The sequence below is a fragment of the Ambystoma mexicanum genome, chromosome 12, assembly GCF_040938575.1.
Source record: "Ambystoma mexicanum isolate Mex_15411 chromosome 12, UKY_AmexF1_1, whole genome shotgun sequence".
In the NCBI taxonomy this organism is placed as follows: Eukaryota; Metazoa; Chordata; class Amphibia; order Caudata; family Ambystomatidae; genus Ambystoma; species Ambystoma mexicanum.
Window position 1 is genome coordinate 741,882,736 of NC_090936.1, and position 27,815 is coordinate 741,910,550.

A 27,815-nucleotide genomic window follows, 5' to 3' on the forward strand; every position below is an offset into this window, starting at 1 on the left:
TCCTGCAGCAGCCTCCACTTCTGTCACACCCACCCAAGACCTTTTCTTGACCCTGGCTTCACACTTCACTGCAAAAATCCATGACATCCCTTCTTCTCTCACTTCCACACCACATCACACACCAATATCCCTGGAGCCTCCCTTGGACCCTCCATCACTTCTCCTATCTTCTCTCACATCACACCTGATGAGGTCACCAGACAGGTCTGGCCTATGAAGGCCTCATCGGAACAGGTGGACCCCTGCCCCCCAAAACCATTAACAACAACATTGACTCTCTCGCTCCAGCCTTGGCTGATCTCTGCAATCTCTGTTTTGCCACTGGAGTCTTCCCAACTTCTCTTAAGCACTCCCTTGTGCACCCTCTGTTTAAGAAACCCTCTGCCGAGCCCTCCATTCTGGCAAACTACCACCCCATCTCCATCACCCCTTTCCTGGGAAAACTCCTGGAGTAGCTGGCTATCTATCAACTCACCCTCCACGCTGAATCTGCTGGTTGCCTCCACGACCATCAGTCTGGTTTTAGAGCATACAGAAGCATGGGAACTGCTCTTCTGGACACCCGTGAAGACCTGCTCTAAAATCCTGACAATAATATCCATTCTCCTTTACCTCTCCTCTGCCTTTGACACAGAAAAACCACAACATCCTGATTGCACGTCTCCATGACATCCTGGGAATCACAGTCAGGCTCTGGCGTGGTTTACCTCCTTCCTTTCCGACCACCCATCCCAGGAGGAACTTGGGTCCTTTCTCTCTACTATCACTCTCTCAACCTGTGGCATCCCCCAGGGTTCTAACCTATCCCCCTGGTTCTTCAATGTCTACATGGCTGACCTGGCACATGTGATTGCCAGTCTCACCTCTAACTTCCAGTTTAATGCAGATGACACGCAGATGACACGCAACTCTCTTTCAGGCTACCCTCAGCCACCTCCTCTACCTCGCTCCTATCTGACTGTCTGTCCTCAATTCAGTCATGGTGTGCAGCAAACAACCTCTGCCTCAACGCCAGTAAGACTGAGATCATTTGCATTGGGACTCCTGCTCCCACTTTCCCACTCTCACTCTGGCCGGCCTCCCTTGGACCTGTAACTGCACCTACATGTTAGGCAAAAAATCTTGGGGTCATCTTCGACTCCACTTTCTCCTTCTCCACTCACATTTTGGACATCTCTAAAAAGTCCAACTACCAGCTGTACCTCCTCAGAGGCACTCTTCCTTTTCTCACCTTTCCCCAGAAGCTCACTTTCACCAGAGCGCTGGTTCTCTCAAGGATGGACTACTACAACAGCGGCTTTCTCAACCTCCCTGTTTCTCCTTTGCACCCTCTGCAACTCATCCAGAACAGAACCGCAAGACTTATCCTTGGCCTCAAGCCCAAAGACTGCATCTCTCCAGCACTGAAATCTCTCCACTGGCTCCCCGTGGCTGGAAGGATCACCTTCAAGACCCTCTGCACTGTCCACAAGGACTTCTGGGGCCTGGGACCCACCTCTCTGCATCATTGCCTTCCGAAATACTGTCCCTCCCGAGCCCTCCGCTAATCTACCTCCAACATTCTGCACGTGAGTCGGTTCTCTATGCAGAGATTTGGAGGGAGATATGTATCCTCAGTAGGGGACTCTCTATGGAATAGCCGCCCTCCCTTTTGAGCCTGATGCCCTTAAGTTCGGGAAGCTCCTTAAGACATTCCTCTTCTCTTCTTCCTTCTCTTTCACTATACCCTGCTAACCCCTCTCTCCCATCCATCCCTCTCTTCCTCCTTTTCCATACAGCATTCTGACTGGCCGCTGGGCATACCTCAGAGTCTCACAGGTCCCTGGCACCCTTGCCAGTCCTCTAGCACTGGCCTCAGGGCCTGCACTTGCCTCATTGCTTTTGCATTTGGTCAATTTGGTATTTCTCAGCACTTGTTGGATTCCCCTCCCCAAACCCCCTGCACTTGTCCATCCCCCTCTGCTCTCCTGTATTATCTGGACGCTTGCACGATCTGAAGGTACTATGCCTTGAAGATCGTGTATCTTTTTCTTTCCTGTGCCCCCTCCTTGCATGGTGGTGCCTCTTTGCTCTTGTAGAATCGTCGTCAGACCCATTTTCTGTTATCTACACTGTTAATCGTACCATATGCACTTAATCTGACTGGGCAGACTTGTATCATTCAGTAATTCAAGTGCTCTGAATGTCTTGGTTGTTTTATCCTCCTTGAAACACTTGCTTTGTGAATAGGTGCTTTACAAATAAACATTACCATACCATACAATTGAAATTATTTTAATTGTTTTGCATTAAAAAAGGGTGGCTCTTAAAAGAACCTTTTTTGGTTTTTGGCTTTTATATTTTTTTTACATTTTTGGTTTTACTAAATGAACTAAGCAAACATTTTACTGAATGTATTATTTCTTCTCACTTTCACAAAAACTGCTTTAAAGTATTTTGAATGTTTTCCACACAAATCTGATTAGCCACTTCAGTTAGATGGACTCCATCTCGCCGAAAAATGTTGGCCTATCAAATTTTATGTTCTCATTATTATAAAACAATGTCATGCCAAAATCTTGAACAAAAGCACACACAGCTTTATTGAAGTTGCACCTTGCTTTTTCCATTTGTGGACCAAATGAACTGGAACGCATCCACATCTGTCTCTGGGCCATGCATTAAAACATTATTTTGGAATTAGGGAACATTTGCATCAACTTTCCCAATGTCTCCTTCATTGCAAACTGCAATGAAATTCCGTCCACAATGAACGATAATAATGTTTGCATGTTTCAATTCAACCATATTTTCACAAAATGGGAGCAAGTCCACCCACGCCATACCAGAACACTTCCAATTCAGGGAATCCAAGATTTTTGGCTATTCAACAATGCTCAGCATAGACCTTCAACCAATACACCCACGAGTTGTAACGGTTTCATAACACAGCACACTCCAGCCAGAGGCACACACCTTCCTCTGACAATGAATGTGGCACACAATAAAAACACTTTTTATCTTTAACAAACCACATGTTCTTTATTTGAGTAGGCCCCCAACCCATCTTGCACCCACCTCAACAAACACCCCCTGTCGCAATGGGCCAGGAACCAGGCCGGTGTGTAACAATATATTTATAAATGTTATGGTCAAATGAAAAATCAAGCAAAATCAAACCATTGTGCAGCAACCACCGATGTTGTGGCAACACAAATGTAAAAATCCTCACAACAGTTCAAACTCCTAATATACTATACAGAAACCTTTAACAGCAAGCAAAAGAGAAATAATTTTTAAAAGCACCAGATGGCGTTCAAGTTAAGCACTCCCCCTGCACACTCACCCCCAAACTCCTTCTAACTAAATTCTTTGTGGATGGAAGGCAGTGGCAAAGAGTCAGAATGAAGAGATTTTGAATTCAGCACACTAGCCCAAAATGGAGGCCAGAAACAAAAATGAAAACCTTATTTATGAGCAAAATGGCATAGTCGGATTTCACTTGTTACTCGCACAGCAGTTTGCAACCGCGGTGGGATAGCAAGGACAGAAATTGGTGTTGCTACACTTGAGTGATAAGGAAACTTACAGACTACTAGCAGGGCACTAAGGCAACATGAACACAAGGTAAGCAAATTGGTTTTGGGAAAGAAAAATGCAAATGAAAACACACACGGCAGAATGGCAATTTGTTTCTACACAGGACTTGTGATGACAGACAGCCAAGGGAAGGGCTTAGCTTTCAATATCGGAAATCTGTTTTCAGGACAAGGAACAGAGGCACATAGCAGATAGGATTCTGACAGAAGGGATTACTCTTAATGGGACTACAGTTTGGGTTTTTCTATGGGACAGAAGCAAATTGGAATTTGGAGAAAGGCACACAAACGGGCAAATTCAGTTTTTGTTAGACAACAGCTAGTTTTGTTGAGACTATATTTTACTGGCTATAATCATTAAAGAAATGCACTTAACTACTCTCACAACTCCTGCAAAAAAATTCCTACTACCCGCTCTGCCTGTACATCACACCCAACAAACCTGATTGGCCAATCCTCACAGTCATTTTTCCATGCCAGGCATCCTCAAAAGACCAGGATTGGGGCACGTGCTGGCGCAGACTACCATGTTCTCCATGGACCGCGTAACACAGGGCCAGCCCTTCTACCCTTTACACTTGCATGTTCTCAAAACTCAGTCATTGGCTCCGTTCAAAGAGTCACACATCCATCTAAAACCTCTACACCTAAACCTGTCATCCCAGTTCAACAATTTAGATGTACACTTGAACTCTCAGAGTACATATCTCCTATTAATGAAAGACATCTGCATCAAAAACTACTGTGCAACTGTCCAAGATTTCTATTTCCAGATTCAACAAGATCTGCATCTAACAGAACATAGTACAGGTATACTTCTATTTTTTTTTAATTCTTCAAATCTTTCACAGATATCTATATATAAAGGGTTCCTGCTACTTACTCTGTAATAAGCTTCTCAATAAGCATGTTCTCTTTTTTAAACACTCTAGCAAATGCCATGCATTGCAGCATTCATCAACTCACATGAAGCAGCAAACAATTACAATGCTCTGTGCTTCAAAATGTTCCTATTTACAATCCTTGTGATGAAGGTAAAAGCAGATAAAATAGATCTGTATACCATTTTTAAGTGCCACTTAGGGTCTGCCAGTTTAATATGCTGGCAGCACATGCATACATCCCAAGATCACCCATTCCAATCTATAGGTGCTTATTAAGTCTTTCTTTTTTTTTATTTGCATTCTGTCACTTCCAATTCCACTTCTCCCATTATAAAACTCAAACTACAAGTCCCAGAATGCAAAGAAAAAAACATGACTGAGATCCAAGATGGCCCCCGCACAGTAAGGTTGTACGTTCGGGCAAGCTCTCCGAGTCCAGAGGAAGTGATGCAGAGCTGGGAAGGCCTCTAAGTGCCGACACACATGGTAGGGAAGTCAGCGAGACCTCCTGAGGGTCCAGAGGAGGCAACGCTAGTGCGACTTCAGCGGCGCTCGAACTGTTGAGGACACTGCTTCGAGCACTGGGTGTGGCATCCAGGACTTGGTTGGGACGCCGGATAACAGAGGCCACTGGAGGTGCCCCCGGTGTTGACAAGGAGTGGCATTATGGAAGCAGAGGTTACTGCCTGGAGGGACCCTCCTCGATCGTAGAAACATACAGACAGTAAGCAATGGGTGTGGCAAGTGCTGTATCTACCAGAGAGAGATGGAAGAGGAGGCGCCTGTGTGACACAAATGGGTGTTTTAGCTTACTCAAAGGTGAGGAAAAGCAGGGAGTACTGGGCCTGGTAAGAGGCAGAACTGGAGGGAGGAACACCCTACCTGAAGCCTCTGCGGATATACAGTAGGTCTGGCTGTGAGGAGATTTGACCTGTGGAAAGTGGATGGAAAGCGGATGTGCAGTTGTTGCCTGCAGGGATCAACAGTAAGCGCTTAATGAGCAGACTGCAAGACCCATGTGGGAACAAAGGCTGTGTGCAGATTCGAGGTGGGAGAAAGGAACAGACCCCTGCAGAGCAAGAGCAAGCAGAGCCCAAACAGCTAAATCCATCTGAGAAGTTCCTGGTAAAGAAGCCAGTGACCACGCTTACAGCTGCACCCGGGTCCCACCCCGAACAAATACTTTCTGCTCCTCCACTCATTGAGGATCCAGCTATAACAGCATCAAGAGAAGACTTTACTAAGAGCTTCCAGGAGTTCCAAAATAAATTTGCAGCCTCTTTCCAGTCTTAATGTACAGCGTTTACCTCGGAAATAAAACTCTCACTGTCTAACTTTGGCAAAGAAATGTCTGCGCTGCGAGATGGAGTAGACACAAATGAAAGACAATATCCAAGGCTTGGTCAAGGATAGTAAACAATCAGACATTGCAATTGAATAATTGCAAAAGCAGAATAACACTGATGACAGTGGTGGATTGTCAGAAGCAGCCGTCAGATTCTGCCAGAGAGTACGGTGCGGCTTGACAGTCTTGTTTTCGAGCGTGGTAGGGATCGTGCCGCAAGTCGAGAGGTTCTTTCCTCTAGTCCTCTTGTGGACTCTCCAGCCTTCTCAGTGCTCCTGTGTGCCCTGTGAGGCACGTCACGGGTGCGCCGTGTGGAGCTGAAGCGGTACTGCTCCCATGGCTGAGTCTGAGTTTGGAGTCGGCTGTCTGCGTTCCTCGAGCAAAGGGGCAGCCGAGCACCTGTTTTGAGCCTGAGTCCTGTGACTGTCCCGTGCCCTGTATTGGACACAGCGATGTTTGTGTTTGGTTGTTGTAGTGATCTGGAAGAGCCACGCGGCCAGACTGAGTCGTATTTGTAATATAGAAACAAAAGAATTTCCGGACGATAAACTCATCTGCATGTGTTGTGGAGTGAGTTGTCATGTATTCTCCGGGGGTGATTGAGGGCAGTGTCTGCTGAATGTTACCGCCCTCTCCCCTCCTGAATTAGATCTCTCTTGTATATTTACATTTATTACTTAAAAAATTGCTGCATTAAGGCTATTTTAATAGCTCTGGTAATTTTATTTTGGACGGAGGTTGATTTTATACTTGAGTAGTGTATATCCTCCTTTTTAATAATGCCAGGAAAAGTACAAGGGAAAAGTAAACCTTACAACCTACGGAAAAACACACCATATGGGAAAAACGCCAAATCTAACACTGCCTCCCAGTGTAATGATTCACTGCGGAGGGAGCGGTCTCACCCTAAGTTGAGGGTTCGAGGTGGGAGGGGGTGGGGTAGAAGGAGGGTTAAAGATAGAGGCGAGCAAATTTATGGACCCAAAAAATCCCATTCAAATCACAGATTTTTTCAAACCTGATAATGCCACAAAATTTGAAAATTTTCAAAAAAACGACTGCCCAGGTACATACAAAAGCTGGATTGGACAATTTGAGTGTAACATATGTCCCATCTTTTGGGCCAATAGACGATAACTCCTTGTTGAATCTGTGCTATCAACTATGTGGTTTCAATCAACCTGCTATTGAGAAAAGTAAAAACTATCTGAGTCAAGTGGCATGTGTACTCAATAATAGTGGTGTGGAAAAGGATCAGTGTACACAACAAGAATCGGTAGATTATCCAGCACCTGTTCTACGTTTCCTTCAACTAATATGCCTGAAACCACTTCCAATATTGGAAGAGAAGAAGAGGTCGCAAACAACACATTGAATCATGAAGGGTCTGCAAGAGAGATTAGTGGAACTGATAATACTAATGCTCCTGCGATTTGTATTTCCACGCCCTCTTTGAGTTTGCTACATTTTGCCCTTAAAATCTTGATCAAATTATGTGATAACATCCACTCCCAGACTCAAGTGCATAGTCAATGTCTAAATATACTTATGAATAATACGAAAACCATGCATCAGAACATAGTCAAAGACAATGAAATTCAAGAGGTCATTAAAATTTACGCTAGTAGTAATCAGGGAGTGAATGTCGACCCTGTAATTGGCTCGTATCAATGCGATGAAAAATCAATTCCCAATAAACTTAAAAAAAGACTAAAACAAAGGACCAACCTAAGACAAAACAATCAAATAGTATTAAGAAGACTGATAATGCTAAAGAAGATGATATTGGTCCCTGTCATCCTCTTAATTCAACAACTACATCATGTAAAGATTTGAAAATTAATAAGAGGCGTGCTCGTAAGCGAGCAAATGGGAAAAATAGAAGACAGGAAATGAAATTGGGTATGCTAACAAGTTGGTTACTTCAAAATAACAAGGTTAATGGAAAAAAGAACTACCAATGGAGGTCGAAAGATCTGATTCAGAAAGTGAACTTGAAGGGTCTTCAATTAGTTCTGTGACTACACATTCTGATATAAAAAGGAAAAGTGATGATAAAAGGGCGAAGGTTAGTGTGGAGAACAAGTATGCTCCCCTAGGTGAAAAAGAAGATAAAGTTCTTGATTCACGGATTGTTAAAATAAATGAAAAAATGGACAAAAGAACAAAGAATCCTGTTAATAGATCCTCTTTACTAACCCTATTTGCCAAAATCCCGGAATTGAGAATGTTTAAATCATGTGACTTTGAATTTATTGAACCTATCAGAAGACAGTTTGGGGCAATTTCTAGGGTACATTGTGTTCTGCCTGCAACTGCTAAGGTAATAAGAGCCCAGGGTAATTCTCTGGACTTCCTTGGCTACGATTTAGATCTGGATATTGCAGAAGAAGACCAGCATATTGTATGTCTGGGATGTAATATTGGGAAGTCGGAAGATCAGAAAAAACAAAAAAATATTACTCCCAAAGAAGACATAGATAACCAAACTGGTATACGTTGGTTACAACAAGTTGTAGACATGATGAAAAAATCTTTCCCATTAATATGGAAGATTATGTCGTGGAATACTAGAGGACATACTCATTTTAGCAGACGAGGCCACTCATTAAATTATATTCTTAACCATCAAATATTTCTTTTACAGGACACCTGGCTGATGAGAGTTTTTGGTAGACTCTCACATCCTCTTCCACAACCATGCAAAAAAGGGTATTAAAGAAGACCATTTGGTGGTCTTACTATTACTGTTAGCCATGAATTTGATTCTAAATCTCTTTTTCCTCTCGAAGTAAATAAAAATGTCCCTGCAGTGGTTATTAGTTCAAAACAAAAATATCTTGCTGCTAAAATGTTGATTATCAATGTATATGATCCGCCAGGTGTGAGTCAAACCTTGGCCATATTCGATACTATCGATTAACTTATTACCACCTGGTCATCTGAGGTTAATAACTCCATGATCCTGATAGGAGGGGATCTAAATGCACAATGTGGTACTATGACTATGAAAGCCAAATTTCAAAACTTGGCTGTTAACAACACGGCCTTGAGTTCCAAGTCTAATACACAGGGGAGAATATAGAAAAGGTATATGAATGATTGGGAATTTAATTTCCTCAATGGCAGAACAATTGGGGATACCCCAGGGAAATATACTTGGTTGTGTGGTAAGAAATCTTCCACGATCGATTATATATGGGGTAATACTGAAATGCTCGATTGTGTTAGTGACTTTGAAAAAGTGGAGAACAAATATAGTGACCATGCTATGCTGTGTGCTAAGTTGGAATTTGGTATGGACTATAAGATTCCAACTAGTTCCTCTGGTGGTGTTTATACTAATAATCGGGGTACAAATATTAGGTGGAATATAAAAAAATGCAAGATAATGTCACACAATGTACATGATCTTTTTGAAATGGTATTCAAACATGACAATTTTCTCTGTGGAAATGAAATTGAATGTATGATTAAAGCTATTACGGATGAGGTTGAGTCTGTCAAAGGTAGTCTTAAAACCATGATGGGAAATAGGATCAAATTATCCTTTGATGGGGAATTTCTGGTGGCGAAACGTAAATATCGTTGTTCTCTGCGGTTTTTGAAAAAATCTAGCATGGGGACTAGGATAAGCGCGAAGGAAATAAATCGGCTGAAAAATGAATTTACTAATTGGTGTAAACACAGAAAATGGTCCAAATTAAACACCAAATGGCAGACCATGATTAAACTCTTCAATGTAATGAGTCCAGTGCAATCTGAAAAATCTTGAATAAAGTTAGAAATTTGAATAAAGCTGGCATTCTGAACCCGATAGGAGAGAGAACATGGTCATTAATAATACCATGTATATGAATATTAATAAAAGCTTTATTAGACCTTTATGTAGGGAATGGCCTCTCTCCTTTTCCATTAATAAGATTGAGTCTATTATTATTAAAATGAACAAATCTCGTGCGCCCCTGGACCCAACGGGCTAGCCCCGATTGTGCTGAAATACGATCCTGGTATATGGAGCACTGTAATGTTCAAGCAGTTTACCAGTGTTTGTCAGGATTGTTGTAAACATGACTCATGGAAGAATGCTATTCTTATTCCGGTGTTTAAAGCAGGTAGTAGAGCTCTTCCAGAAAATTATCGACTGTTGTCAATCTTAGATTCCACTGGCAAAGTTTTTTCTGCCATTGTTCTAGAACACCTGAATGCTTGGGCTCACACTAACCACTTACTTCATCCCCTGCAAACCGGGTTTCGTCATGGTACTCTAGTACTACCCATAATATTTGTGTGCTAGATGCCAGAACTACCCATGCCAAATCAAGTATTGGGTTGTCTGTTTATGTAATTTTTGTTGACTTTAGGTCAGTGTTCGACAGTGTTGATCATAACAAACTCTGGAATATCTTACTGAAACTAGCCTGCCCTAGTTGGCTGGTTGATATACTTGTTAGTCTTCATAATACCAACACTGTACAAATTTGTTTAGACAATGAGGGCAACCTGACGCAGCCCATTAATGTGAATAAAGGAGTCAAACAAGGCTGTCTTCTGGCTGCCCTCTTATTCAATCTTTACTTAGCTGACCTTATCAGACTCCTTGGTATTAAAGCTAAAAGTCCTGCGAAATTTGAAAAAGTACTAATATCTGCTATGCTATATGCAGATTATTTGGTGATTATTGATCACACATTAACTGGTACGAAAGCTATGCTTGAAGAACTTGGCTGTTTTGCAAAAGAACATGGCCTAACAATAAACCTACAAAAAACTAAGGCAATGTTGTTCTCCCATATTGTTGAATACACTGAGTATAAATATTTAGGTGTTCTTTTTAACTGCAAAAGTGGATATAAGGATCTGATTGAGAATATACTTAGGAGAGCCAAACAAATTAGTATGATGGTGAATAAGTTTGTTAAAGAGTATGCGGGTTACTCATTAAAAGGTATTCTTATTTTATATCGTCAATGGTTTATCCCGACTTTGACTTATGGATTAGAAGCCATAACCATTTCTGACCTTTCTTTCCTTGATAAAATTGAAGGTTTGTTTTGGCGTACTATACTGAGAATACCTCGTTCGTGTCCCATCCAATATATTAGAGTGGAACTCGGTTTACAATCTATGAGTTCCACCGTGCGACAACAACACGGCCTCCTCAATTTGAAAGCATTATGCCATCCTAAGAGCAAGCTGCTACAAATTATTGCCACTAATGTGGCCAAAATAGATGATGTTGCTGCTAGAAGCAAATATTTATCCAGCTGCAGCAAATATTTTGAGGAATTACAATGGGAGACAAAGATGAACCAATGTGTATTCTTTCCAGCCATTAAAAAAGCTTTTAAGGCCAAAGTAAAGAGTTGATCGGGAAATTAATTTTATTCGAATGTATGAATTGAAAAATGTTAAATATATAGAATGGATTGTACATGAATATCATATGCCGCAAAGATATTTAATACGTTGCCCTGATCCGTTAGTAAGACATTTTAGAATTTTAATGCGCACCAATCAACTTCCGGTTAAGTCTACCTTTGGTTCCCAATGGAAAATTCCCAGAACAGAGAGATATTGTCGTATGTGTGTAGACACAGATGAATGTGAGACTGTCAGACATGTATTAACTATGTCCAGAAAGACGATATCACTATATGTTGAATTATGGCCGATTTGTCCACAACATGAGTCATATACAGTCAGAGGAATTTTGGAGATGGTGTCTGAATGTCCAATCGGAGGCAGTCCATATAGCATTATATAGAGTATGGAAGACCTTTCCGCCAAGAAATAACGAAAATGCCTGTGATTAATTGGTAATGACATATGACAACTATGATATGAGGAAATTATCATCATATTGTATGGTGTTTGTATATGTAAATGGGTTGTATTTTTGTATTGTGAATGAATATGTTTTAATATTGTATATTGAGTTAACATGTAAATGATATGAATGCATGTAAAGTTCTAAAAGTTTTATGAACTGAACACAACTTATTAATAAACTTATTATAATTGACCAGGGCCACACACAATCTTGAGATTCACTGTGAAGAGTTGGAGAATCGCTCCAGATGTTCAAATATCCGCCTCAAGAATCTCCCGGAATCAGTGACTGACATAGAACTCAAGGGGGCAGTGACTCAGATCTTTGCAGACCTTATAGAAGGTGAGGAACCTACCACCGTCGTACTTGACAGGACTCATAGGATAGACCAAAGAGGCTGGAATCCGGCACTCACCCCAGGGATGTCCTTGATGCTTGCACCTTATATCTACAGAAGGAGCAGATCTTAAGGGCAGCGTGGCAGTCTGCACCAATAACGTACAACGGAGTGGAGATCAGCTTTACCAGGATCTATCTTTAAAAACCCTCCAAAAATGAAGATATAGGCAATCAGTGGTAAGGACTCTTCAGGCCTGGGAAATCAGGTACAAATGGATGTTTCTGTTTGGTCTCCTTTTACTTCTTGGGAAGCTGGTATGGCGTTGATCCAAATAGAGGATGAGGATAGAAGGGGCTTAATGGCAACAGCTATTGTTGAAAAGCAAGGAGGTTCCAAATACCCCATGTCTGGGGAATGGTTTACAGTCGAACGTTGATGGAGGAAATGCAAGGATGCACAGAGAGATGAGTGGAGAACCAGACAGAGGGCAAATCCCGAAATGAGGGAGTACTGAAGGGACTTTAGTGGACATAGGCACTGAATCAGTCAGCAAAGCTTTGTGAAAAACTGGGCACGGAGAGCGGCATTTTGGACTTCATCTGTTCAGATAACAGATAGGGGTGGTACTCTACCCCACACTAACCCCTGGGGAAGCAAGTGATTCACGGCCGGGGATTGGTCTCCTGGGTAACACTAGGTTCTGTGTCTCATGCCAGGGAACATTTTGGGGGAGGGCTTGGGGTAAGATGGGAAGAAGGAGGTGAAAGGGGAGCGGGGAAACATGGGAGTTTGGGCGGGCAACCCGGTGTGCACGAGTATTATGTGAATGTAATGCTAGACTACAGGGCTTTCAAAGCGGCCTCATGGTGGAAAGATATAGCTATACGTAATTCAGGTGTTTAACACTGAATGTTAGGGGGCTGAATTCCCCACAGAAATGGAGGAAAGTAGAGGGATTATTGGGATGACACCAACCAGACTTGGTAGCGGCCCAAGAGACCCACATATGGAGAACGGTCAGAGGCAAACTCTGTTTGTGTCAATTCCCTATAATATTGCAGGCAAACGGCGAAGGGAAGGTGGCAGGGGTCCTTATTGCCATTAGCAGAAGTATCACAATCCAAGTAATTCTTTCTAAGACTCACAGGGAGGGCACATACATATTCTCCATTCTGTAACTGGGTGATAGTAAGCTGGCAGTGGCCTCTGTATATAACCCTATTGCAGGTCATGACTGCTTTCCGAAGGATACCCTTGGGCTGCTTGCTGAGTTTGCGGAAGGGGTGATACTAATGCTCGGAAACCTGAACATAGCATGGAACCCTGTGCGTGATCATAGCACACAAGTGCGCTATACTCACCCCCACTCTCTAGGACTCTACAACAGAAATTCACAAACTAGTGGATGTTTGGGCTGCCCGTCGGGGGACAGATAGGGCGTTCACATATTGTTTGCATGTGCACCAATCATTTTCACAAATTGATTATGTTTGGGTCTCGCGCCCGCTCCTGGGAAGAATAACACAGATTATGACACAAACTATAACAATTTCAGGTCACACGCCTATTGTCATGGAGATGACAGCTCTGAAAGAAAGGGCCGCTTATGGGCCTGGACATTTCCTTTAGGATTACTGCAAGATCAGGTTATTAGGGGAAAAATGGCCGAACATTTTAGGGATTTCCTTGAAATTAATGGTAAAGGGGACACAGCGACACAGGTGGTTTGGGGTGCCTTTAAGGCTACAATGAGAGGGTCCCCCATAGCGGAAGAGGGCATTAAACAGAAGGAGAAGATGGCACTGGAAATAGAGCTAGATGGGGAAGTCTGACAGGTGCTCTCACAAATGGAAATTAACACAGGCCCAAAGCTACAAAATGCACATAGGGCCGCCACTGGGAGGCTTAATCTCTTCCACACAGAAAAAGCTGAAATATCCCTTCTCTATCTAAAACAGACTGTCTGCTAGTTTATCAACTTCACCAACGAGCCGCCTTGCAAACAATTCAGCAGATTAAGCTCCCCAATGACGAAAAAACTAGAGAGAATGATCATATCATGGCACAATTTTACCTATTCGACTCTCATCTTTATCGATCCGATTTTCCTGACCCACACGCTCAAGGAGATTACTTAGACACAGTCTCTCTTTCGAGGATTACACCTCAGGAAAGGGAGGCGTTAGAAACAGAAATCACACAAGCAGAGGTCCACCGGGCAATCCGTGAACTACCACTGAATAAATCCCCAGGCCCTGATGGTTTTCAGGCAGCCTTTTATAAAATGTATAGGGGGATTCTAACCCCAAAATTGACAAATCTATATAATTCCTTCCAGCAATCAGGTGGTGTTACTCCTTCCATAGAAGAAGAAAAAATGATATTGCTCCCCAAAATGGGCAAAGACCTTAGTAATTCCAGCTCATGACACCCGATAGACTTAATAAACATTGATGCTAAAATCTACACAAATGTTTCGGCCAATAGAATGGAAGACCTGTTACCTCTCTTAATAAATCCAGACCAAACAGGATTCAAAAAACAGTGACAGACATGATAATATCTGGATGGTGTGTCATATTCTGGAGGAAACAGAAAAGAATAAGATCCCCGCGGCCCTTGTCTCATTTGACTCAGAAAAGGCCTTCAACCGGGTCGAGTGGTCTTTTCTGTTTCGCACATTGGGAACGATGGGGTTCAGCCTAAAATGTATAGCTAAAATTGAAGCCAATTATAAATACCCCACAGCGAGATTAATGGTAAACGGGCAACTATCGCCCCATCTCACTACAATGCAGACAAAACAGGGGTGTCCTCTATCACCCTTACAATACGCACTCACCTAGCACCACTACTCCTGAAAATTAGACAGACACAGGATATCAGAAGAATAGAGTTTGGAGGCATTGCTCATAAAATCATACTTATGGTGGCAGATTCTCGTAATACATTGCAAGTGGCTATGCGTGAATTCAGGCAGTTTGGCAGAGTGGCAGGCTTAAAAATAAACAATGCAAAGTCAGAGGTCTTGAACCTGTCCCTACTAGTGGCAGAGGTGAAATCCTTGAAGCTAAGTACCCAACTAAGGTGGGTGAAGGAAGGGATAAGGTTACTGGGAGTGACCATAACCCCACAATAAATGGGTTATACAAGGCTAACTACCTCCCCCTGTTAAAGAGTATTGAATCACAATTGCTGAAGTGAGGCCCTTTTACCATCTCCTGGTTAGGTAGGATTAATTCAGTAAAAATGTTTCTTCGCCCTAAGGCTTTGTATTTCTTTCAGGCACTACCAATACGAGTTTCAGTGGTATTTTTTTGTCAGAAGTTGCAAAGGGCAATATCTAAGTTCATCTGAAACAACAGGGAATCACAACGCACATTAATGATCCCAATTTAACAGGGCGCGTTAGGTCTCCTGAATTTCACCAAATACTACCAAGTTGCACAAATATGAGTCCTAAAAGACTGGTTTAGGGGGGACACAGAGAAACAATGGCTTCAAATGGAGAGGATGTTGGGAGGCCAATGTCTTAGAGACATTCTCTGGTTGTCGAGACAGGATTGCCCTCCCAACACACACTTCACTACGTTCTGTAGGGTATTTTGTGGAGATTTGGGGCCTGACGGTATTTTATTACCGCCGAAAAATAACTTAGCAATAATCACTCTTTGTATTCAGATTTGGCCATGTGCAACAATAATACAATGGACATGCATTATTTCAGCACCCAGACCTGCATATTTGGTATACGTGGTTGGTGGTATTTTGGTGAGCATAATTCCCTTGTTTTATTTGTGGCCCCAATGTCCAGAATCCCTTATCTTTGCTTAGATTTTTCGTGTGATCACTAGAGAGACCTCAGACCTACATTTTAGGAATACCACATTTTTCAGTGATAGTGTTGGTGTGCCACCATGGGCGAACTCACTGACTTATTTACGACAGAGAGCTATATATGGTAGTCTTGTGGTAATTTCCACTACCTTATATACGGTAGGGAGCTATGTTCAGAGAGTCTCTCTTCCCGTTGGCTCATGTACCTCCAACGAGCTATGCTACAGTCACTCACAATTATTCATACTGATTCTGACATGCACACATCTGTCTTAAAATGACATGACAATTGCACTGTTTAAAAATCTCCCCACATCATCGGCATTGTAATGGTAAATAGTAAATACACCACCCGTCTGTTTTCAAATATTTTTCTGTATTATAAAAGTTGCATTTAAACACGATCTCATTCTTTACAGAAATAATTAAAATGGTACAGTAAAAGCATTGTCTATGACACACTGCAAAGAGCGTGGCGGAGAACAGAACTCAAATTGCAACATTGGTATTTGATTAAGACACGCACAGGAATCCCCTTTCCTACACTGACTGCATATTTTCGTGCACACACGGCTCCCACGCTTATGTAATTACCTTATCTGTTCAAAGTTTTCTTCAGCTGTTCTCTTTCGGAATGTGGTTCCCTTGAAGATTAAACCCAGTAAAAGGATCGCCTTTCCTTTTCAAACCGGGGTCATTGCCTGGAATTCTCAGCTTTTGCAGATAGGAATGCCTCCAACCAGGAAAAGGTCTTCCTCCCAGCTCTGCCAAATCTTGACTGTAGCAGGACGCAGGAATCTGCATTCAGTCAGGAGTCCCACAGCCAGGTCTTCTCCACAGTAGTGCAGAAAAATGTCTGCCTGTCTTTTTCCCCGATACTGCCCACTAAAACTTTCATCTCAGCCCTCTGTATGACGTGTCCCAATGAAATCCATCATCTCTCATCCTCCTACTCTCAACAATAGCTTCGCTTATACATTTGCAATTGTTGCAAATCTGACTTCCTTCTTCCTGCAGTTACTGTGCACAAAAACACGGAGAAGCAGGCAGAGAAGAGAAGAAAAAAAATCTGCACACACATTTAAATGGCTTTCAGAGTATGCCTAATTCTGCAGTGGAGAACACATTTTATTAGTGGGTTATGTTAAATAAGGTTTTATTAGTCAGGTTAATGGTTAATAGGTTAGCTGTTAATTTTCAAATGTGTCTCTCGCACCATAGGCATTTCAGGTGAAAAATAGTGTGCATTTTTAAATGAGTACGTGTGCTTTTAACTGTAAAAATAGATGTGCATCTTATATGTTAAAATCGTTTTTGACTGAATAGCCTGTCTTTCCTTGTTAATCTGGTAACCCATATAGCAATGCACCGCACCCTTGTGGTGGTGCTGCGAAAAGAAAATTGCTACCTGTGCAGTAGTGCTGTACTCTGTGCTGTTTGCTACCTGTGTAGTAGTGCTGTACTCTGTACTGTAACACGCCAAATATCCTTACATATACCCTCCTTTTGTTTTTAGAACTTGGCTATAATCCAAGCCAATTCCTAAAAACAACTTGTTCTTTTTTTTTTACAATATAGCAATCCAACAAAATGAATATTCATGTGCATCAATGAAAATTTGCAATCAACATTTCATCTGAGTCCATCAGTTCATAAAATGTTCCACATTTGCCTTCTCAGTGGAAGTGGCATTACGTTAAGTTTAAATTTTCCAAGTCAATTAAAAACAACGAAATAAAACAACTAACTAAAACAAATAATTAATATAACAAATTAAAATAAATAATTAAAATAATAAATACGTGGAACTTCATATGCCGGAACTTTTGTTTTGTCTCTTTTGGTATGTCCCGACCAGCGATGTTATTCGGTTCATTCGAGTACTCTTTCATCTTGGCAATCTTGAATCCACAGTAGTCATCTCTTTTGGCATTCCGGTTATTTTGTCTTCACCTCCACCTGGAGGCAGGCATCTTTTGGTCTTCATCCAGGGGACTCCAGGACTCCATCGTCTCCCGTGGCCTCTGATCCCGGAACCTCCGACCAAATAATGTTAATTGTCTAAATCAAAATAGAAAATAAACAGATTAAGTACATAGCACAATACTAACTTCATCCTTTTGCCAAAAATAAAACATGCTTGGTAAAAATATTTCATTTTTTTTTTTCTGAAATTAAACACAAGTTAAAAGAAAACAAGCAGATATTCAATATTTAACACACTTTCTCTCTGCACACCAACCATGAGCTTCCATTATATGTGCATTTATTTATTTATTTATATTTATTTTATATTATATTTTACATATACTACAGTGTTTATGTGCCATCATAACAATCAACTTTTTAACTTCTTTGTCACTGCCTCCTGATTGTACCCATTTATTTTCTCTTTTTGTGTTCAAGGGATTTTATCTGTTTCTACATGCTCAAGCCGCCTGATCTCATGTCTGGGATGGCATGGTTTGATTTGATTTACATGGACAAACTGCTCTATTGCTGTTTCACCTTCATTTTTCAAAATTTTATACACTACAGGAGAGACCTTATCTATAATCCGAAATGGCCCCTGCCAGGCTGCTAGAAATTTAGAATTTTTCTGTTTACTTTTTCCAAAATGAAACTTGTACACCTGATCCCCTACACTGTATTCCTTTGCTGATGTCTTTTTATCATAATATGACTTTGCACTGTCAGCAGCTCTTTCCAGATTTCTCTGCACAAAAGCAAATGCATGTTGCAAATGCCTCCTCAGTTCATCAATATATTCATGAACTGTGGATGCACTCACTAGAGTTTGCTCATGTGTTCTGTATAGTAGGTGTTGTGGTAACACCATTTTCCTACCTGTCAAGACCTCATGAGGGCTAACACCTGTTGCTTTGGCAGGAGTCGATCTGATTGCCATCAAAACCAATGGTAAACGTAAATCCCAGCTGGAACCTGCTTCTGCCACAAATTTCTTTAAAATATCCACAACAGACCTATTGCTTCTTTCAACTGTACCTGAAGACGCCGCCCGATATACGATATGTAGTTTCCTTTTCACACCTAGTATTTGCCATACTTTACTCATTAGAGTACTTGTGAAATGACTTCCTCTGTCTGACTCAATTCTTTGTGGCAACCCAAACCTTGAGAACACATGGTTCACCAGCAATGTGGCTGCTGTTTGCGCACTACAATCTGGTGCAGGAATGCATTCAATCCACTTTGACATCAAACATACCACACTCAAAATATAACGGTGTCCCCTGCTCGACCTTTTTAAAGGACCTACATAGTCTATTTGCAAATCTGACCATGGAAGAGTTAGGCCTCTTTTCATCAATGGTGCTCTATGCATTGGTGAAGCAGGTTTAAATTGGGCGCATACTAGACATCCTCTAGTATATAATTCCATATCTTGGGACATATGTGGCCAGTAAGCATAATCTTTTAGTATTTCTAATGTTTTTTGTGAACCTCTATGGCCTGCAGTTATGGCATCATGTGCATGGTGTAGCATTAGTCCTCTGAATGAAAGGGGTACTACCCACTGTATTTGCCCTGTTATGGACTCTCTAATCATGAGTCCATCCTGTAATCTAATTCGTGTTTTGTTCTTTAATAACACCCTCAACTCTTCTTTTCCCATACAATCTTTTTCTGTTAAAGGATTTTGTTCAGGATCTATCAAATGATTATAATAGATTCCCAAAATTTGATCATTCTTTTGTGCCTCAATCAAATCTTGGTCTGGCGTGTCATGACTCCACTGCACCACCGGTTGATCTACCTCCTTTGGTGCTTTAGAACGTGTCACTGCATCATTTTGTATTTCACCCATTAAATAATCAATATGTAGCAATTCTCCCATCACAGCCCCAATCTTAGCCAGATGGTCTGCCTTATCATTTCCCTCCTTATCCTCTCCTGGTGTTTTTAAATGCCCACGAATTTTTCTCCAGTATATTGTTAAATTATTTTCTGACACCAATTTGTCTATGGCTTGTATCATTTTTCCATGTTTAAGTGGCTTTTTGTTGTATGTAACCATGCCTCTTGCTTTCCAACCAGGCAAATACTCCACAAAGCTATTCCGTGCATAGTCAGAATCAGTCACCAGGACAATTTCACTGAACTTTTTATCAACTGCAGTAGCAATTGCTTTATAGATGGCTGCCAATTCCGCCACCTGACTGCTCCTATCCCCAATCCTCATCCCTATACTGGGGACCCTTCACATTTCAACCAGACATTTCCTATTCCTGCCACTAACTGTTTATTACTGTCATTTTCAATGTGAAAAGCACAACCATCCACATATACAGTTGGCAAATCCTTGCATGTTTTTTCATCAAAAGCTTTGTGTGATGATTGTTCAAATTCCTGCAAACTAGTTTCCACTTCCATTTCATTTGGTATTTGTTCAGCTGCACAGTCATGTAAGTCAGCTAACCCTTGAGCAATTGGGCTCTTTTTATTTTGTCCATATCTCACTTCTACGGGAAAACCTTGTAATGCCAGCGTCCATGAAGTGATTCTGGATTGCGCTAGATTGCCTGATCTAATTCTTTTACTCTCTAAAAATTGCAAAGGTTGATGATTTGTTTCAATAATCACCTTTTCTCCCTGAACAATGGGGCGGAAATGTTGTAGCGCCCACACAGTGGTTAATAGGGCCTTTTCACATTCATTAAATTTCATTTCAACTTGGGAAAATGCCTTACTTGCATATGCAATGGTTTTGTGATTCAAATCGTGTTTTTGTGATAACACTGCTGACATACAATGTTCAGAAAAACCTATTTCTATAAAGAAATCCCTGTCCTTTATGGGGTATGCTAAACATGGTGCCTTTACAAGACATTCCTTTAATTTAGCCACTGCATCAGACTGCCCTCTTTCCCATTTCCAGGGAGTATTCAGTTTAAGCAGTTTAGTCAATGGTTGAGTGATTTCTGCATAATTTTCAATGAACTTTCTGTTATAGCCTGTCATCCCTAATAAACTTTTTACTCCTTTCACATTTTTAGGATCTTTTAATCTTTGTATGGCCTCTATTTTCTTCCTTTGTGGATTTAGCCCACGTTCAGTCACTTCATGCCCTAGAAAGTTCACTTTTTTCTTGCACCATTGTGCTTTTTGCAAAGATACTTTGGCGCCTGCTTTCTGCAATTGGCCAAGTACATGTCTTATTTCATCAAAATGGCTTTTCAGGCTTTCATTTTTTATCAGGACATCATCCACATAAACTATTGTTCCTCTTTCCGCTGCATCCGGCATGGCCTTTCTCAAAAATATGCCAAATTCACTCCCACTATTGATGTACCCGAACGGAGCTCTAAGCCAGGCATATTGAGTCCTGTCAAATGTAAAGGAAAATAAGTGTTGTATCTCCTCTGCCAATGGCACACACCAATATCCAGATGTGAGATCTAATGTGGTAAATACATTTGAACCATGTATCTGAGCTAGGCCCTGATCAATGAATGGTAGTGGCCATCTAGATACTGGTACTCTTTTATTTAACTCTCTTAAGTCTGCACACAGCCGCCATTGACCATTTGGCTTTAACACACCTAAAATAGGCGTATTGGATGTGCTATGAATGGGCCTGATTATTCCCCGTGATTCCAAATTTTTAATAATCTCTGCCAATGATTCTAAACATGCCAGCGGTAGTCTATACTGGCGTACAAACACTGGATTTCTGCTACAACCTTCTGGTAGTGTGGCCACATGTAAATCAGTTAAACCACAATCATAAGCATCTTTTGCAAATACATCCTTAAACTCCATAAATATTTCCCTCAGGTCGTCTCTATCCTTATCGCTGTCACATGCATCCACTAAGGAGATCTGCTCTTCTACCATTCTGGAAAATTCTGGAAACTCTTCTGGTAAAGGAATCTCAGCGCTTTCCTCTAACTGTGTGGCTGTGTCTTTTTGTAGAGCTGCCACTTTTAAATATTTTGGCATATCAGCTTCCACTTCAATGGGCTGATTTCCTGTTTCATTTTCATTTAAATTAAATATTATGCAATCCTCTTGATGGCAGCACACTGTCTCATTTGAATCATAAGGATACACAGAATGAATTTTAAATATTCCTTTGGGCTGAGAGTCCAGGTGTTCTGGCAACTCGCCCTTGGCATCTACATATTTTTCAGGAATATTCCCAATCACCATGTTATTTAAATCTGCCGTATAATGTGATTTTTGTATGGCCATTCGTAATGGGGAGTTTTCCTCTAAATGAATATCCTGACAACCTTTATTATTTACCATGATTTTTACAGATCCCTCACCAATGTCTACCAATGGAATGTATTCATAATCCAGGCCTTGCTGTTTTATGGATTCATTCAGGCATACAAATGCATCAGAGCCTTTCATCTGCTGGCCATTTTTGCATTTCAGTGTTATTGCAAACTGTTTTGTAAATGCAGGAATAATAGTATCTTTCCTTATTTGTAATTCGACTGCATAAGGAACCAGTTGTGCACAATGATAAGCCCTTCTTTTGTCTTCAAATTCAGGTGCCGGACCACCTAGGCGTGACCATATTTTTTGATTAAGGAAATCTAACACCATACACATTCTGTGCATGATGTCATTGCCCATGTAAAATTCATTTTGTGCTCCACTCACTATCCATACATTATGGTAAATTGTTTTCTGCCCAATGCTAATTTTAAGCATGCATCTGCCTGCAATTCGGTTTTCAAAGTCTGGACTGTCCAACCCAGAAACATATTGGTTTTTAATCCTAAATTTCGGGATTTCTTCCCTCTCCATAATTTTTTGCAACAATTTCTCATTAATGAAACTCCTTTCATGTCCAAGCGCTAAAGTGGCTTTTATTGTTTTAAGATAATCATTTATACCAACATGAACCCATGGTTGCTCATCTTCCATGTGTATTTCTGCCAGAGTGGTAATGTGTTTTTCTGAATCTGTTTTAGGAGCAATATTCTGTTTGCATGTTTTCTCTTTTAAATAGAAACGTAATGTGTGCTCATCTATGGCAGTCTGCCAATCTTTCCTTGGGTCCAAGTATATTTGTACAGGTAGTTTTTCATTGTCGCTCTGCATTTTGTCTTGACACATTAATATAACAGTGACACTAGGTATGCAGCTATTCTGGAGATATACCTCCACAGCATCATTTGTTTTGGCAACGGTGTGACATTCATTTATATTGCTGTTTTGTGATTTTAGTTTCTTAGGCCTCAATGGTTTTTTGGTTAAGGACCACAGCACTCCATTCACCCCATCTATGAGAGGAGACAATCTTTTCAGGCAATCTGTCCCCATCAGAAATGGAATTTCACAAATAGATGTGATCAATACCTCTTGTTTCATTCTGTGCTTTCCTATTTTTATGTCAACCTCAGTTACACCTATGATGGGCACCTCCTCCCCATTAAAGTTATGCACTGGGCCTTGATTTGCCTTCACTGTGATCTGACTCTGTGGAGGCCTCCCTTCATTGATACTCTTTACCAGCTCCTTGGACATAATTGTGGCCTGTGCGCCAGTGTCAATCATAGCGAAGGTGTGGCATTTTTCTTCTACAGTGATGGGTGCATAATATCTGTCCTCAACTTCCTCTAATACACATAAGAAATGTGAATTCTTACTGATTTCAGGGCTCACCTTTCTCAGGTCTTTTCGACTTTTGGCTAAGCACATTGGTAAATGAAAAGACATTTTTCCCTCCTTTTTACCCATTTCTGTGCGAGATATTTTATTCATTTCTCCATGTTCAGAGGTTTTTTGGAGTGTGGCCACTGTTCGCCCATCCATCTGGGTAACATCAGAGACCACCTTACAACCTTCCAACTGAACATGTGTAACAACATCATTCAGCAATTTGTCATTTTTTAATTCCGTGCATTTGTGATCATTTAGTGTAATACCAGCCCTTTCAGCCTCTTCAAAAATATGTGGCTCAAAGAATTCTTCAGGTGATTGACTTGTACCCTCCTTGTGAGTATTTCCCTTTTCTGTCTGTGTTTGGTCATTGTTTTGCTTGCCCAGGGAAGGAGCTATGGCATCCCCACTTACTCCCTGTTCACTGGTATTCCCCATGCATGAGTCATTTTTCTTAAATCTGTTCCTTTGTTCTTTTGGAATTCCTAATGTTTCTTTTTCATTTGTGCAAATCTTTACTGTTTTATTTAGCTCTAAGTTAAACCGTACCTCTTTTTTAGAAGTATTTGCACTTTCTATCACAATTTCATTTACTGGTAATTTCATTTTTAATCCATTAGGCATCTCAGAGTTGTTATGCAAAATTATATCAGAGCAATCTGTCATTTTGGCACTGCGGTTATCATGAGTACTTAGTCACTTTTCGGAAGCCCCCCGGTCATTGCTATGGCCATCAGCCCCCTCTTTGGAAGGTTGTTTTTGCGCTGTATAGAGCTTTCCTATTTGCTCAGCTAACATTTTCACTTGGGCCTCAAGGCACTGGAACCTTTCCATCTCTCTAGGATCCTCTTTCTGTGGCCTAGGTCGATATTGGTTGTTTTCCCCCTGATTGGATCTATTCTGATACCTCTCAGGTGATTGATGTCGGTTGGGATGGTTTCTGAACTCTTGATTCATTTGTGGAGGGGAGCGGGTTGCACCCATCCTTTGATTATAGTCCCCTGGTGGGGAATCATTGTACTGGCGTGGATTGTAGTTCACGTTTTGCCTCATGTCCTGTCTCTCAGATTGTGGGTACTGGCCCCTATGTTGATTTCCATTATCAGTAAATCGATCCACATATCGGGGCCTATCCTGATTACCATATATCATGGTGCTGGGATCAAATCTGCTCTGTGTCCCCAATGACTGGTAGGGACCCTCATTTCTTTGATCTTGATTTTGTCTCTGGTTATTGTTCATACCTGCCATATCAGGCCGATATCCTACCCGGGGTCTATCCCCTAAATATCTAGGGCTGATGTAGCTCTCTCTATTACTAGGATCATGTGTTTGGAACATTGGTACAGGAAATGGCGATCTTTGTTGATTACCCCTTTGTTCAGGTGTCACATTATTTTTACCTTGGCTTTGTGCAGACTCAAGGGACATTTTGGCTGACCTGATTTCCATTACTGTGGCTGAGGGTTCTTTAGATTTAGGCCTGGTATCTTTCATTTTATCATTTTCTCTACCCTGACAATAGAGTACCTCATATAGCTTTGTGCTTTGATGTACAATCCATTCAAGGGACTTGTCACGGTCAAATTCACGGACCAAGTATGCGGTTTTAAACTCATTGGAATTTGAGTCAAAAGATACATCAAAGCGAGAGAATGCTCTTTTTAAGTCTTGTAAAAATTGGCGAGGGGATGTATTAGGTCCAGCAGTAATTGTGTACGCGACTTTCTTTGCCTCCTGCAATGACTGAAAAGGAGAAAAATGACGCCGAATTTATTTTTCAAACTCCAGCCATGTCATATTCTGCTGTTCATTTAATCCCCTTATGATGCTGGCCGTCGGGGCATCTAAAGTTAAATGAAAATATTGTCTGTACTGTTCCTTAGGTATCTGGAGTGCTTTAAAAATGTCATGCACCGCTTCTAAGTGATCCTCAATGCAGCATTCACCTCCCTTTTTAAATGGTTTGATCAGGGCTTTAATGGATTTCATTATTTTTATGGGGCTACTTGTTGCAATACATGGAATTGCACTATTTTGTGAGTCAATCCTGTTTTCAGGTGTATGAGATTGGTGACTGCCCCCAATGGGAGTATCAAATCCCCCAAGGGCGCTGCAACCAAGTTCAGTCACCGGCCCAGTCACTGGGGCACTAGCTCTTTGGGCAGAGCTAGAATTCACCTCCACTCCATTGAATGTGGTACCCTGCCGCCTCTCCTGGGACCTGGGAATGCACATTTGCTGTTCTAAGTGCTTACACTTTTTAAGGAGTCTGTTGGCTTCATCATGCAAATAATTATTTTCATCACTCATTTTATTAATCACCTCCTGCATTTCGCACATTTGCATTTGGCATTCATTGAACTCTTTATTTCTCTTGTCTCTTTCTTGGATGTTTTTAATCATTTCTTGTTCTGCACTCTGGAGATCACCTTCTTTTTCACAATGTTCTTTTTGTAAAATCTGCATTTCTGAAACAACCTCATCTTTATCCTGCCTAATGTGATCCACTAAGGCTTTTAAGTGTGCCAATTCTTGCTCACTATCTTCAAATTGTTTCTTGCTTTTGGATAACTGAGTATCAAAGTCTCTGCATTTTAATTGCATGTCTTTTTGGCATACATCCAATTCTGCTCTCAACATTTCCTGATTTTTACTTGCCCCATCTAATTCAGTCTTTAACCTGTTAATTAGCTGAGTATCATTCTCTTGCATTCGCAGGGACTTGTTTAAAATAAACCATATTTTGCCGCATAGCCGTATTAAACAGTCTTTCTCTGCACTTTTATCGGCTGCATTCAATAATCTTGTAAGGCAGACCTGAATTATGCTGCCTTCTGCAAAAATATTGTCTAGTTTTTCTTTCTGCACCTCACCCTGAATGCGGTTACTCCATTCTAACGTGCTATTCGAAGACCAATTCCCATGTGCAAATAACTTTGCCTCTAAATATTGCACTAGATCTGAGAATGTGGTTTCCCTTTGTGACATTCTGAAATTCGTTTTTAGTGGCACACTGCTATTATAAAATGGTTTCCCTTTAATGTGCAAATGGCAGTGTGAGACACGCTTGCCACGCCCAGTAGGTACTCTAGGATCACTTTCCCGGCCTGCAACGCACCATAAATATGTAGGGTATTTTGTGGAGATTTGGGGCCTGACGGTATTTTATTACCGCCGAAAAATAACTTAGCAATAATCACTCTTTGTATTCAGATTTGGCCATGTGCAACTGTAACACGCCAAATATCCTTACAGTTCACGGGGACTGTAGAGTACATTTGGGATGTAATAGTAAAGAAAAACATCACCTAACAACATATCCCTCTCTTCTTGGGCCTTTGCTTAATAACCCGCAATTTAATCCTTGTCATGATCCCAACGCATTTAAAGAGTGGAAGTGTGAGGGTTGTGAGAGAATGTTCCATGGAAAGGACGTCAAATCATTCATACAATGCAAACAAGAGCTTGCTTTGCGAGAAACCTCCCATTTTCAGTACTTTCAAGTCAGGCACTGGATTTTAGCCCTGCCTGTCAGGAATGCAGCAGTAAGAGATCTACCTCTGTTTGAGAGATACGTAAAATCTAATCAAAGTAATAAAGCACTGATCTTTAATATATACTTACTGCTGGTAGACCCCAATACCAGAGAGTCAATAAAGTACAAAGAACAATGGCATGACACTTTGGGGAAGGAACTATCAGTGGAAGACTTGGAGGTATTATGTATTAGTATCCTGAAACTCATCAGATCGCTCCAACTGAGAGAATGTTTTTACAAGTTGCTTGTGCAATGGCACTATACGCCTGCTTGATTGCAGATAATGCTACCATCTATGTCTGACAAATGCTGGCGGCAATGTGGTAAGGTGGGGATTGGGAACATGTCTGGTGCAGTTTTCCAGTTTTGCAGCAGTACTGGGGCAAAGTTAACACATGTATGGTTGAAATGTTTTCACTGAGGGTTCCTAGGACTTTGAGATATTTTCTGGTATGTATTGATAAGAACATTAGAGAGTGTTCAAGACCTGTTCTGAAGGCTTATGCAGTCTAACATAACCAATTCCAATCTTCAGCTACTTATGCAGTCCTACTTTTTTCTCTACATTCTGTGAATTGTACGCCAACTGGGAAAGTGGAACTACAAGTCCCAGAACGCAAACAAAAAATCTAGGACTGCATAAACACCTACAAATTAGAATGCATCATGTTGGCAATTATGCGTATACTCCTAACATATTACACTTCCACACACCAACTGCCATATAAAAATGTACTACAAATATTTTCCATTAACTTCTCTTCTGTTTCACAAAGCATTACAGAGCTTCTATAAATGCATATACGCATTTCTCAA